The sequence below is a fragment of the Aedes aegypti genome, chromosome 3, assembly GCF_002204515.2.
Source record: "Aedes aegypti strain LVP_AGWG chromosome 3, AaegL5.0 Primary Assembly, whole genome shotgun sequence".
Taxonomy (NCBI): domain Eukaryota; kingdom Metazoa; phylum Arthropoda; class Insecta; order Diptera; family Culicidae; genus Aedes; species Aedes aegypti.
Window position 1 is genome coordinate 15,954,643 of NC_035109.1, and position 12,192 is coordinate 15,966,834.

At 35.9% G+C, this 12,192-nt stretch overlaps 1 long non-coding RNA gene across 2 annotated transcripts; it reads right to left on the minus strand.

Annotated features, from left to right (window-relative positions):
• Positions 1-257: 257 nt before the first annotated feature.
• LOC110679652 lies at positions 258-12,109 on the minus strand. Of its 2 annotated transcripts, XR_002502682.1 has the most exons (3): positions 11,949-12,109; positions 10,078-10,392; positions 258-857 (listed from the first exon to the last, which is right to left on the minus strand). It is a non-coding gene; the product is annotated as an uncharacterized LOC110679652 (long non-coding RNA). The 2 variants fall into 2 exon arrangements; XR_002502683.1 differs by lacking the exon at positions 10,078-10,392.
• Positions 12,110-12,192: the final 83 nt, after the last annotated feature.

Below are 12,192 nucleotides of genomic sequence, written 5' to 3' on the forward strand. Positions count from 1 at the left end.
ACTTTCAACGCTTAAAATTTACTGATTTGTACAGGCCGACTGCGATACAAATCGGATCATTCCATATCACATCAACATCATGCTGTCTACTCCATCACTAGTGCATTGATGGCGATATACTATGGATAGGTAAAGTTTAACCTTAAATTAAGCACATTAAATGGCAATTTATCAGTACGATATTTTTGACAGAGCTGCAGATAGATTAAAACTATGTGTTGGTCACTGTTTCGGATTAGAGTTAAAGTGGTCGCACGTCTTTTCAGCAGCAAATGCAGCTTCAAGCTGTAATTGTATTAATTCTTGATTATAGTTCAATTCAGTGTTACCTTACATTGGACTTACATTTCGTGTCCTTCCTATGCTACCCCGAAACACTTCGTGAACCGTTCTGAACTAATTGTAGGAATCGCTTATCTAGGTTTAACAAATTTCAGTTTATAATATTTACGTACATTTTTTGGGTATAATGCATGACTTACGAACAGAAGTTTCAATTCGCGAACAAAGCAATTCAGTAGTTCAGCAACTCCGTACTATTATTTTTAGAATCTATAATAAGTTTAAATTAGCTACTAAGTTCCAAATTAGAATAATCAATTTACCTATTTAATTCAAGATATTACTACTTGTTTCTCCAAATAAATGTTCGATAAATTGTGATGGTTTGCACAGCGAAAACTGCCTATTTGTGAACACAATGACGAATTCTATTTTGACCCCTCCTTCGTTCTCTCAATCAACCTTCGTTCCCTCCCGTACGCGGTCCAATGTCAAATTCATGTCATCCGCATTGGCAGGAACGGGTGATACGGAACTCACCACACATCGACTGCCCTGTTGATTCTTTACAGTCACTGAAAAACATTAATAGGCTGGATAAATACCACGTGATCACTCATTCTCCTGTGATTATGATCTAGAGTACGATGTCGCATCACTGCAGCTGGTTGTCAAATCAAAATGATATTGATTGCTCGCAAGTGATATTGACAGTTTTAGAGCACCAGCCATCAGTTGATATGATTGACATTAAGCAACTCTCCATTGATATGCCGTCGACTTACGCATCGTTTCCAGCAATGCCTACTGGATCACTGACAGCACGTGTTTTGGCCCGGTTACAGTTCTAATACCTACTTTGTGGCCCTCGGCGAGGCTCTGCACGAGGCGAAATCTTTGAATCACCATACCGAAACTGTATCATTGGATATTTCAAGGACCACGGTTTACAATTTTTATAAGGTTATATATTCCGATAACTGACAGCTACTTGACGACGTCATTCCTATACACCTCGAAATTTTTTATTTTTTTTTAAAGATCTAATGATCCAGAACTTGTATGCTACGATAGGAATGTTTTCAACCAAATTTGATGTTTACACAAGTAGGGGAAGACGGGGTAAGACCGCCCGCTTAAGCAATTTAATTCGTATGTCAAAATCAAGGATCAATAAATCCTTTTGTGACGTAGCATGTCGTTTTTTTAAGCCTAAAATATCACAGGTGTTGTATTTGTAAACAATATTGTTTTTCTTGATGCTTGAAAAATATATTTTTTGAGACGGGGTAAAACCGCCCACCCACGGGGTAAAAGCGACCACCACGATTTTTGTACACAATTTTGCGAAAAAACATATCAGTTCCCTGTGATTCTAAAAAATATAATATTTTGTGAATTCCACATTGCTTAACGGGGATATTGAGCTTTTGTTTATAGTTAATTAACTCAAAAAATTTAAATATATACTTATCATCACCTAGAAACACTCATATTTTGGGAAAATATGCGTGTTTGGTTGGCATTTTTAACAAAATTAATTTCATTTTACTCGAATAGTAATATACAACGTAGTTACAACTTTCAATATGGTTTTGACATTTTATTTGGTATAAATTAGGGGTGGCGATCTTACCCCATCAACAGTGGTCGGTTTTACCCCGCTTACGCAAATTTCACAACTATGGCCGTATTTCAATGCTAAATATTTACAATTCATATTTCTCTTCACTGAAGCATATTTCACATTTCTTTTAAAGCATGGACAGGTAATTTGTTATGTTTTTACAAAAAAATCCCTTCCGAAATCCTTAAATGAGCATTTGTCAAATTTAGATCAAATTCAATATCGACGAGCAGAAACTTTGTTTTTGATATTTGTTATGAAAAATTTAATGTAAATATAACCCTAAATGGTTCGGAATGTCAAAAATTGTGTGTTTATGGAAAGTGCTTGATGATCTTTTAAGAAAACCGCCATTTTCATACCAAACTGAAGGAGTTCCGTCTTACCCCGGCGGGCGCTCTTACCCCGTCTTCCCCTACAGGCAGTCTTGTCTTTTTCATGCCGTGTCAAACGCTAATAACAGGGTTCAGTGCACACTGGGCCAGCAGCAGAATTTAACTAGACAAAACCTGTAGCATTGGTGTCAAAGGAGACTTATCTTGGATTTGTTTGTTCTTTAATTTGATGATAAAAGTTCGTTGGAAATTTCGCCGCACAGGTGGCGCCGCGATGTAAACTTTTTTATTTCGCATCCTAGAACTTTCGCGACTTCGGTAAAGTTTTAAAACGTGTAGGGATCCAACAAGTTGTCGAAGACACCAATGTTCTAGGGTTTCAAATAACAAAAATATGTTAAAAAAAAGTGTAAATCACTTGAACTTTTCCTCTTTTTTTACATTTTTACGTCAAAATAGTAGAATATTTAATTTTAACACCATGCGTCACTTTAAAACGATAACATGCATGTACTGTGAGAAAAAAAAATCTGGTTGTTTAAAAAAAATTAAAATGTGTGAACAAATTATTGGAAAAAATATCATTATTATCATTATTATTATCGCTACCTCTTATCTACCAAGTGTTGAATATTGCCGAATGTATATATTGATATATTTGAGACATCTGAATTCAAACTAACCATCTTTTTCATATAAATAGAATAGGCTTGTTATTAATTTTACCATTATACTACAATATTTTTGTGTTTATATGGATGTATGGCTGTGCAAATATCGATATTATCGGCTAGATTTTATCGATACGATATCCGATATCTCTTGACCCGATATTTTCCGATATCGATAAAACTATTGTCTGTCCGATAATCAGGACAACATTCAACGATTATGTTAAAACTAGTTAGACGGAATTTTAGATATCCGCTAAACATAACATACCATAACTGCCAAACTCAGACAATTAATTCCACAATGCAACAGTTGGTGTCAAATGAGCCCGAAATAGTCGATATTGTTTGAAAATCGCATCATTGAAAAATATCGGATATCGGTTCGATACCGATAATGTCAAATCCGATATATCGCCGATACCGATATTGAAACATTGGAATATCGCCGATACCGATAAATCGTCATTGTGCACAGCCCTTGGGTGTTAAGTATCTAGAAATTTTCATACTGTTGAGTGCCTCTTTTGTCTTCCCCAGCAACAGCCCAATTGGAACTTCGCTATAATTTATTTTTACACCCTGTTATGACCGTGACGAGGAAGCTCTCTGACAAGAATCACAATTTACAGAATGTATCGCAAAGTAGCGACTATTGGTTCCTTGTGTAAGTGCACCCGAGCAGAAGAAAATAACTACTGAATACCAAATTTAGGTATTCCATACCAGATAATTTCCAATACTTACAATTTGAATGAGGTATGAATGAGCCCTGCATAAGAGGTAAAATACCTCAAATAATACTTTCTGCATACTCTACAAATACCAAGCTGATAATTGGATCAGGTATTGAAATACCTAAAATAATATAAAAGTGAAATTTTTCAATAGTAGTTCAATACCTCCAGCAGTCCTCGATAGCTACCGAATACCAAAATGAAGTTTTTTTAATTGTTTTAAACATTTTTTTCAAATACCTTTATACAGTCGACTCTCCACATCTCGATGTTCTACTTCTCGGTATCTCTCCCTCCCTATGTCGATGGTTTGTTCGGTCCCTTCATTCTGCATACATTTTCACTCTCCATATCTCAATATCCTCTTTATCTCGATATCTCCCTATCTCAATGTGATTTTCATTCCCGAATTTTTCTCCGTATGTCAATATGTCTATTATCAAAGGTTACTAAACTAAATTTTGAGGATTCTAAACGATTTGCAAAGACGAAATGACGTCTGTTTGTTTTCAATTTTCCTAGTAACGAAATGATTTTCAATCTAGTTTTCATTAAAAAAATGGCCTATGTCTCGATCTCTCCCTATGTCGATGGTCCCTTCGATATCGGGATGTGGAGAGGCGACTGTAATACCAGCATGAGGTATTGACAACTGTACAATACCTAATTATGGTATGATATCAAAATATGGTATGCATAACTTATTGCGAGTTATTCTTTCCTCCTCGAGAAATCCTTCGTTGCTTAGCTCAATATAACCGACCAACCTAGCCACATCGCCATCCATCAACCGATTGAGATATTGAATTGATTTCCCAATTTCTTGTCGATTGTTAACCGCTACAGTGAAGCTTTCACGAAACGAAACTACGACCACTAAATCTCATCAATGATAGCTCCGGATAAAGGATGTGAGAGCAAGAGAACGATGATGTTCCAGGTTGAGGCGCACCGGTAAGAATCAGCACCAGAATCAGCACTTGGGAGTATCTGGAGCAGTACAGTCTTCACAGTATAATACTGATTCCCCAAGTAATGTTGGTCCCTTTTCATAGAAGTGGGAGCAGCTTCAGTGGAATTCGATTCTAACTATACAACCACATCGAAAATCTGCCAGAAATGCTCCTCCAGCTTTACCCACCGAACATTGACTTCATCAATATTAGTGTAGTGTTCGAACCGATTTCTAAACGCCGAGCCCGATTTTGTCAAATAAATATCGCGCGCTAACCAAACTGCTCGACACAAAACTATTTTCTAGACTGAAGATCTTTTCTCCTTCTCCACGACCGAAAACTCACACACGAATAAGGAGTGTATCGAAAAGTAGTCGCAAACATTCAAAACGGTATATCTCAGAGCATAGTTCATCTTTTTGCAAGCTTTTTTCACGCAAATCTTCATCATGGCATCAAAAATTGAAGCAGCTTAAAAAAAATATTGAATAATATGCAGTCTTAATATGAATACAACAAGGTTTATAAAGCATGGAAAATAAAATCTTGCACAAAATTACATTTTTGAAGTGTCTTCTGATGATTTGTATTGAATATAATGTATATAAAACAAAATAGGATGAAAAGCTTATTCCAGCGGTTTTCATATCGTGCTCCGCGGAGCACTTGGTGCTCCGCGAAGCCTCGGCCGGTGCTCCGCGACAGTTCTGAAAATTTATATTAATAATGCATTGAAAAATCTCAACTTTGTGCTTCCAAACAAGATTTAAATTATTCCAAACCAAGCCATATGCAGAATTTTCAAAAGTTTAAATTTAAAGAACATAACAATCGTTCGCGCTGAAAATCGATCGAATTTTCATTTAAGACTTCTGTTTTGTTCACTAGATATGTACTCTTGAAAATTTATAGGTGGTTTTAATTCATGGCGAAATGCAGTTTTACAAGTTTTATACACACGGTGTCAAAATCCAGATTGTTAGATAATTTTCATGTACCTTAGATAATTTGACAAAAACCTTCAGCATTTGGGCTAATATTTTGTAACTGGAAGGTTAAAAATATGCTGTCGGTTGAAGTTTTTCCAAACATTTTATATGGGACAGTTTTAGCTTCGAAATAGGGTTTTCTTGAATTTAATATTGAAAATAACATTTAAATTTAATTTTATCCAATTTTCCCGACATAATGTTTTGAAAATTTCAAAGTGTGAAAGTTTTGTAGAAGTACTTATACTCATTGAAAAAAAATCCATAACAATCCAAATGTTGACACCCTGCAAACTCTAAATAATTTACAGTATACTGTAATTTTTACCGACCATCAATTAACTGAGTAGTTAAGTAAAACTCATATCGTATCATATAGCATCATATCGTTATTTTTGAGAAAAAAAAATGTCGAATCTTTTCAAGTAAAATTAATTTAACGGGTTTGTTTGATTAACATTAAGAATTACCGAAATTTCGGCTACTGAAAGTTTGCTAAAAAAAATTCTGAGTGTACGAAATAATATTAGGAATATAACATGTGTTTCATCAAAATTGTGAATATTTCCGTGACTACTGAGCATACGGTTTACCCATTTGACACATTTATGAAGGCTCACAAAAGTAATATTTAGCTACAGAAATTCGCTCAGTTGTTCGACAAAAGTCGGAAAATATACCAACCAAAGCAATTTTGCCATTTTTAAGTCAACTTTACTTAACTTTGAAATATTAGACACAAAATCAAAAATGGTTTTATTTGCCATCAAGCCAAGTGTTTCAAAATGTTCGACGAATAACCAAATAAACTTTCATTAAGATGCCTCATTGTCATACTTTAATCTTGAAATAAAAAAGGTTGCTCACTCAAATAAAACAAATCTGTTTAGATAAGAATTAAAATTTTAAAATATACTCAAAATTAATGAAAGATAGGCCAACATAAACCTTACTTTACAATCTTCGTAGAAATTATAGGGTCGATTTAGGCGTGTAAAAAAATGATATTCCAAATGGAGTAATGAAAAAAAAAAACAGGTGCTCCGCGCCACAATTTTATTTCGAAAAGTGCTCCGCGAGCCATAAAGGCTGAAAACCCCTGGCTTATTCTATTGGAAAATATGTTTACTTCACACAGCACGTAAAAGAAATTCAAAACAATAAATTATTGCTCTAAAAAAGCTCAATTATTGGAACAAGGTCGGATTTAGAAAGTCACTTTTGTTTAATCAACTTTTGAAGCTCTGTCATATACAGCGGTAATTATATAGAGTAACATTTTTTGCTTACGTTACTTAATAAATATGCAAAGAAACTTTTCCAATCAAAAAACATTTTTTTATTCATTACAATCGTTCGATATTAGCATTAACGTGTAGAAAGAAAAAATCAAAAAACGATGTCCTTGAAAATCGACTTTTTTCGATTTTTGTATTTGCTCTTAAATGCTTGTTAATGAATTTTTCAAAATATTTTTTACACTATGTCATGAGAGTTGTGGCACAGAATATATTAGCATAAACAAAAATCATTTTTTCTCAAAATTTGGCACATTTATTAACATATCAATTTTTTCAGAGGTGTGCAAGATTTTCATCGACATCTGTTAGTGATTTGCAAAATTATCATGCAAAACAATATCACCGCATCATCATTTTTAAATACATTGTAAAGCATTTCTGATCAAAACATTGTTTGTATGTTCAACTTATTATTTTTGAGACTGTTTTGAAAGTTTGCGACTACTTTTTGATATACTCCTTAGGTCAGGCGGAGTAGTGTGTGATCCTTTGACCATGACGCTTGCTCCTGCGAGGGCGGGTGAAACGGTCAAGCAGGATTAATCGTGTTTCGCGCGCAGTGCAGTGGGAGGGGGGGGGGGAGAAAAGTGGCGTGATTCGCGGACTTATTTAGTAGTGTGTGATCCTTTGACCGTGCCGCTTGCTCCTGCGGGGGCGGGTGAAGCGGTCAAGCAGGATTAATCGTGTTTCGCGCGCAGTGCAGTGAAAAAGTGCGTTGTATTTTGCGGTAAGCACAGTGCTGCGACGGAAGAAACAGCATTACATCCTGGTAAAATCATTCTTTATTATTATTTACCTACCTATTTCCATATGAAACTAAATACGTGCCAGGGTCGAACATTTAATTTTCGATTCGGGAAGTGTAAAAATATTTCAGATATCCATTTGATATCTGGGTGTTTTTATGCGGGGCTTACTGTATATGAAAATGACCTCAGAATGTGTGTGTATTTACTGCCATTCTTGAAATGGGTCGTTGGAATTTCAGTAGAGCTATCACCTTTCATCTCCTGGGCTAAAATTGTCTGCAGATATAAAGATATCGAAGGGTATCAATAAATACATGCATACAATTTTCTTCCATAAAAGCACTGCCGGTCAGTGGGAGGTGGATTGTATACACACACACACACACACACTCCTTAGGTCAGGCGCTTTTTTTCTTTCTCGCCCTATCTGATTATGAGCCTATGTATGCTATAAAACGTTTGACTTTTACTGTGCGCCCTGTTTTAAAGTTGCCCGTGAGAGAGAGACAGCACCAACACACAGCGCACAGTAAAAGTCATGGGAACAAAATAATTTATAGCACGTACAGAGGCTCATTCTCTTCCATTTGTCTACCTGTTACCAAGATGCACTCAATAATTTTTAAGCAATTATACGACTCATTCGCTACAATGGTTACACACTTGGCCTGATTCGCTACTCACCACATAGTATTGCACTGGCGCTAGTGTCTATGCACGAAAAATCGCTAAAAGGTAACGCGATATATATTTGTTTGGCGAAATGCATCTAACGAATTATGTTTCAAAATTGCATACTATTTTCGAAAAAATGCTGAAAATGCTTTGTATTTGTCTAGATTAATTGAAAAAGGGGGGTCGTTTCAGTATTTCTTTGCAAATAGTTTGATTGCCGAGCTACGGAAATACACAAAAAATCTCGTTTTAAGGCGGGGAAGAGTAAACGAGGATTACACTTGATTAATTTTAACTTTGAAGGATTATTTGCATTGAAAGTTTTCATTTCGCATGTATCCTATTAGTTATTCGCAACGGATGTTGAAAATTTCTATAGAAAATTGATGGTAAATAACATGTTACCCAGCGAGAAAAATCAGTGGGGGTTGTGTACAAGACACGACCGCATGACGTTAACTACGCCATGTGATTTGCTGCATTTGAATTTAAGTCAATTGTCATATTAGCAACCTTCCAGAATGTAACGGTTTGTGAATTTAAGAACAGTGAGAAGCTATTCGTTCGGAAAAGTGCATCAGCACTGCAGCAGCGTCCTCGGAAACATCCTCAAATTGCCGTATTGTCAATTATTCGTAATAAATCAATTATTGTATGCTGCTATGAGATGAATTAAGAAATTACAGCAAGTATGTGGTAAACACATTAGGGAATATTACACAATTAACTCTTTAGAACACATTTGTTGGCTCTGGAAAGGGCCGATTGAATTGTTGAATTTGCGTAACACGGACACATTTTGGCGGCTTTGGTCGATTTTCTTCAGCCATCTCGAACAAATTAAGGAATATTACACAATCAACTCTTTAAAACACATTTGTTGGCTCTTAAAAGGGCCGATTGAATTGTTGAATTTGCGTAACACGGACACATTTTGGCGGCTTTGGTCGATTTTCTTCAGCCATCTCGAACAAATTTGGGAATATTACACAATCAACTCTTTAAAACACATTTGTTGGCTCTGAAAAGGGCCGATTTAATTGTTGAATTTGCGTAACACGGACACACTTTGACGGCGCACTGGTTGCAATCCTCCTCGCCCGATGAGATTTGCGGTGCGGATGACGATGTGCGCTTCAACAAGCGACTTTGGTCGATTTTCTTCAGCCATCTCGTACAAACAGCTTGCCTCTGGTAGCGAGGAGCTGAGCAGGTTTGGAGGAGCTCTTACCAGCTCGAAAGCGAAAACAGAATGAAACCGAATTCAATGAAGAAGGGATGCTTTATACCCTTAGAATAGCAGGTGATGCTCCTCCTTTCAAATTCTTCGTTTTCTTATCTGGGAATTAGGCTATATGAAACTGATGTCTGGGTAAGGGATGTACAAGATTAGCATTATGCTGTTATTGCTTCTCGACGGCACTGCAGCAGCGTCCTCGGAAACATCCTCAAATTGCCGTATTGTCATTTGTTCGTAATAAATCAATTATTGTATGCTGCTATGAGATGAATTAAGAAATTATAGCAAGTATGTGGTAAACACATTAGGGAATATTACACAATTAACTCTTTAAAACACATTTGTTGGCTCTGAAAATTGCCGATTGAATTGTTGAATTTACGTAACACGGACACATTTTGACGGCGCACTGGTTGCAATCTTCCTCGCCCGGTGAGATTTTCGGTGCTGATGACGATGTGCGCTTCAACAAGCGGCTTTGGTCGATTTTCTTCAGCCACCTCGTACAAACTTACCTTTGCGCCCCGATTCCTGCAGCGCCAATTCTGGAAGCGCGAGTCCATTGAGAAATCTTGAGCGATTTCACAATCCGGACGCTGGTATTTTGCCGCCGCTTGATGATCAAGTGCTTGCCTCTGGTAGCGAGATGCTGACGGCGCACTGGTAGAAATCCTCCTCGCCCGATGAGGTTTGCGGTGGCGATGATGATGGGCGCTTTAACAAGCGGCTTCAGTCGCGGCGGCGTGTTGTTGTTCCATTCGCGTTCCATTGAAAACTGAATTGAGAATGCGAAAGGCACTCGAGACTTGCTCGCCGACCATGTTCACAATCTGACGGCAAAAAGAAGAATGAGCGAAGAAGCAGGAATCGGTCTGGTTTTATAGTGCGAAGCGGAACGCAAAAGAAACGTGGAAAACTGCTTGCACGTGATTGGTTGCGTAAGAAAGGGGTCGACATTTTCCCAATTTTCAATAGTTTATTGTCAATAATCAATAGTTTTCTCCATTCGAGGAAATTGTTGTATACATTTCCGATCGATTGGTGGGAAAATATTGAAAATCTATCGATAAATGACTGAGTTATTAGCGTTCAAAATCTTACATAATTTCGTGACGGTCGCAAAATTTTAGATTTTCAATTGACACCCAGTATATTGCCGTAAGACGTAGTAAACGTCAAAAAAAATAACTGACTAGATCTCGTGTTCATTAAATAGGCCTACAGTATTGGACAAAACATTTGCAACTTTCTCGATTCATTCGATCCATACTTTGGTAAGCTAGATCTCAGTTATTTATGGACCGAATTTAATGAAATTTTCACAAAACATCAGACATAACTTGACTTGAACTCAACATATATTTTTGAATGATTTTTCCAATCACGAAATTAAAAGTAGTAACAATTTTACTAAAGTGTAATTTTTGTCGAAAAATTCAAAAATATTTATCAAACTTTTTCGTCTTGTCAAAAATTACAACTTTGCTGAAGATACCATAAAGCTATTCCTTCAACATGTTTAGCTACGTTAATTTAAAAAAAAGGTCAAAAAATTTACTTTAGATAAACCGTTATTCCCTTAAAACTCTAAAAGCGAGAAGTATATTTTCACAATCAACATATCACAGTAGGAGATCCTAATGTTTTTAATTTGTAATGTCAACAAAAATAGTGTTGTTTAATTTGAAAATGTCAACAAAAAATAAATTTAATTTGAAAATGTCAACAAAAAATAAATATTTCACTCAAATTGCACATTCCAAGGTCTTTTATTGTGGAACGACCTAATGGAAACTTGAACGAAGGAATTTTGCATTGATTTCGCAGACAGTATCACACTTAAAAATAATTATGTACTTCAAGCTTTCAAGTCCAACTATAAATCGAAAGGCAATTATTTTCAAAATAAAGCGTTACCTAATAATCGCTGGGAATTCGACGCTTGATTCGCTAAGTGTTTCGAACAGGGATTCTCAAATTCCTTCAGGTCACGGCCTACTTTGATAGGTTTCGAAAGATGGCGCTGAACTTGTACATTATATTCTACAAAATATTGTAATAGAAAAGACTAGTTCCAATAGTAGATTCTGACATATAGTATAATTCGTAAGTTTGGTGTCACATATGAGGATACTTGAGCAAGGATAGTTCAACAATTAAATGACAGTTTTGTTATTCATAAATATAGATCTGTTCTTGACAGTTGAAATAACTTTCAAATAGGGAAATGACCCAGATATACAGAATTCAGTCAAAACCGATGATTTGAATCAGTATTACCGATGAATGCACAATAGATTCAATCTTTGCAATTGAAATAGTTGCAGAGGCTTTCTATTCTCTAAACCCCAAATATACTAGACTAGAGGAAATTTAACTTACTTACTTGGAATTACTTCTAATTATTTTCAGAAAACTCTTTGTACGAGGAGCTATGAAAACTTTTTTTCAGTATATGACTTTTGTTTTCCAATGTTGATCTAGAAATGCATTCTTGTGACACTTGCACTCGAGACAAATCACAATTACGCTTCCACTTCCACAAGATGCAACTGTAAAACTAAAAAAAAAATCGTTTTCCATTTTTCATAGCCTGCTATGACATGAGCTAATGTTAACAGGCATGCAAA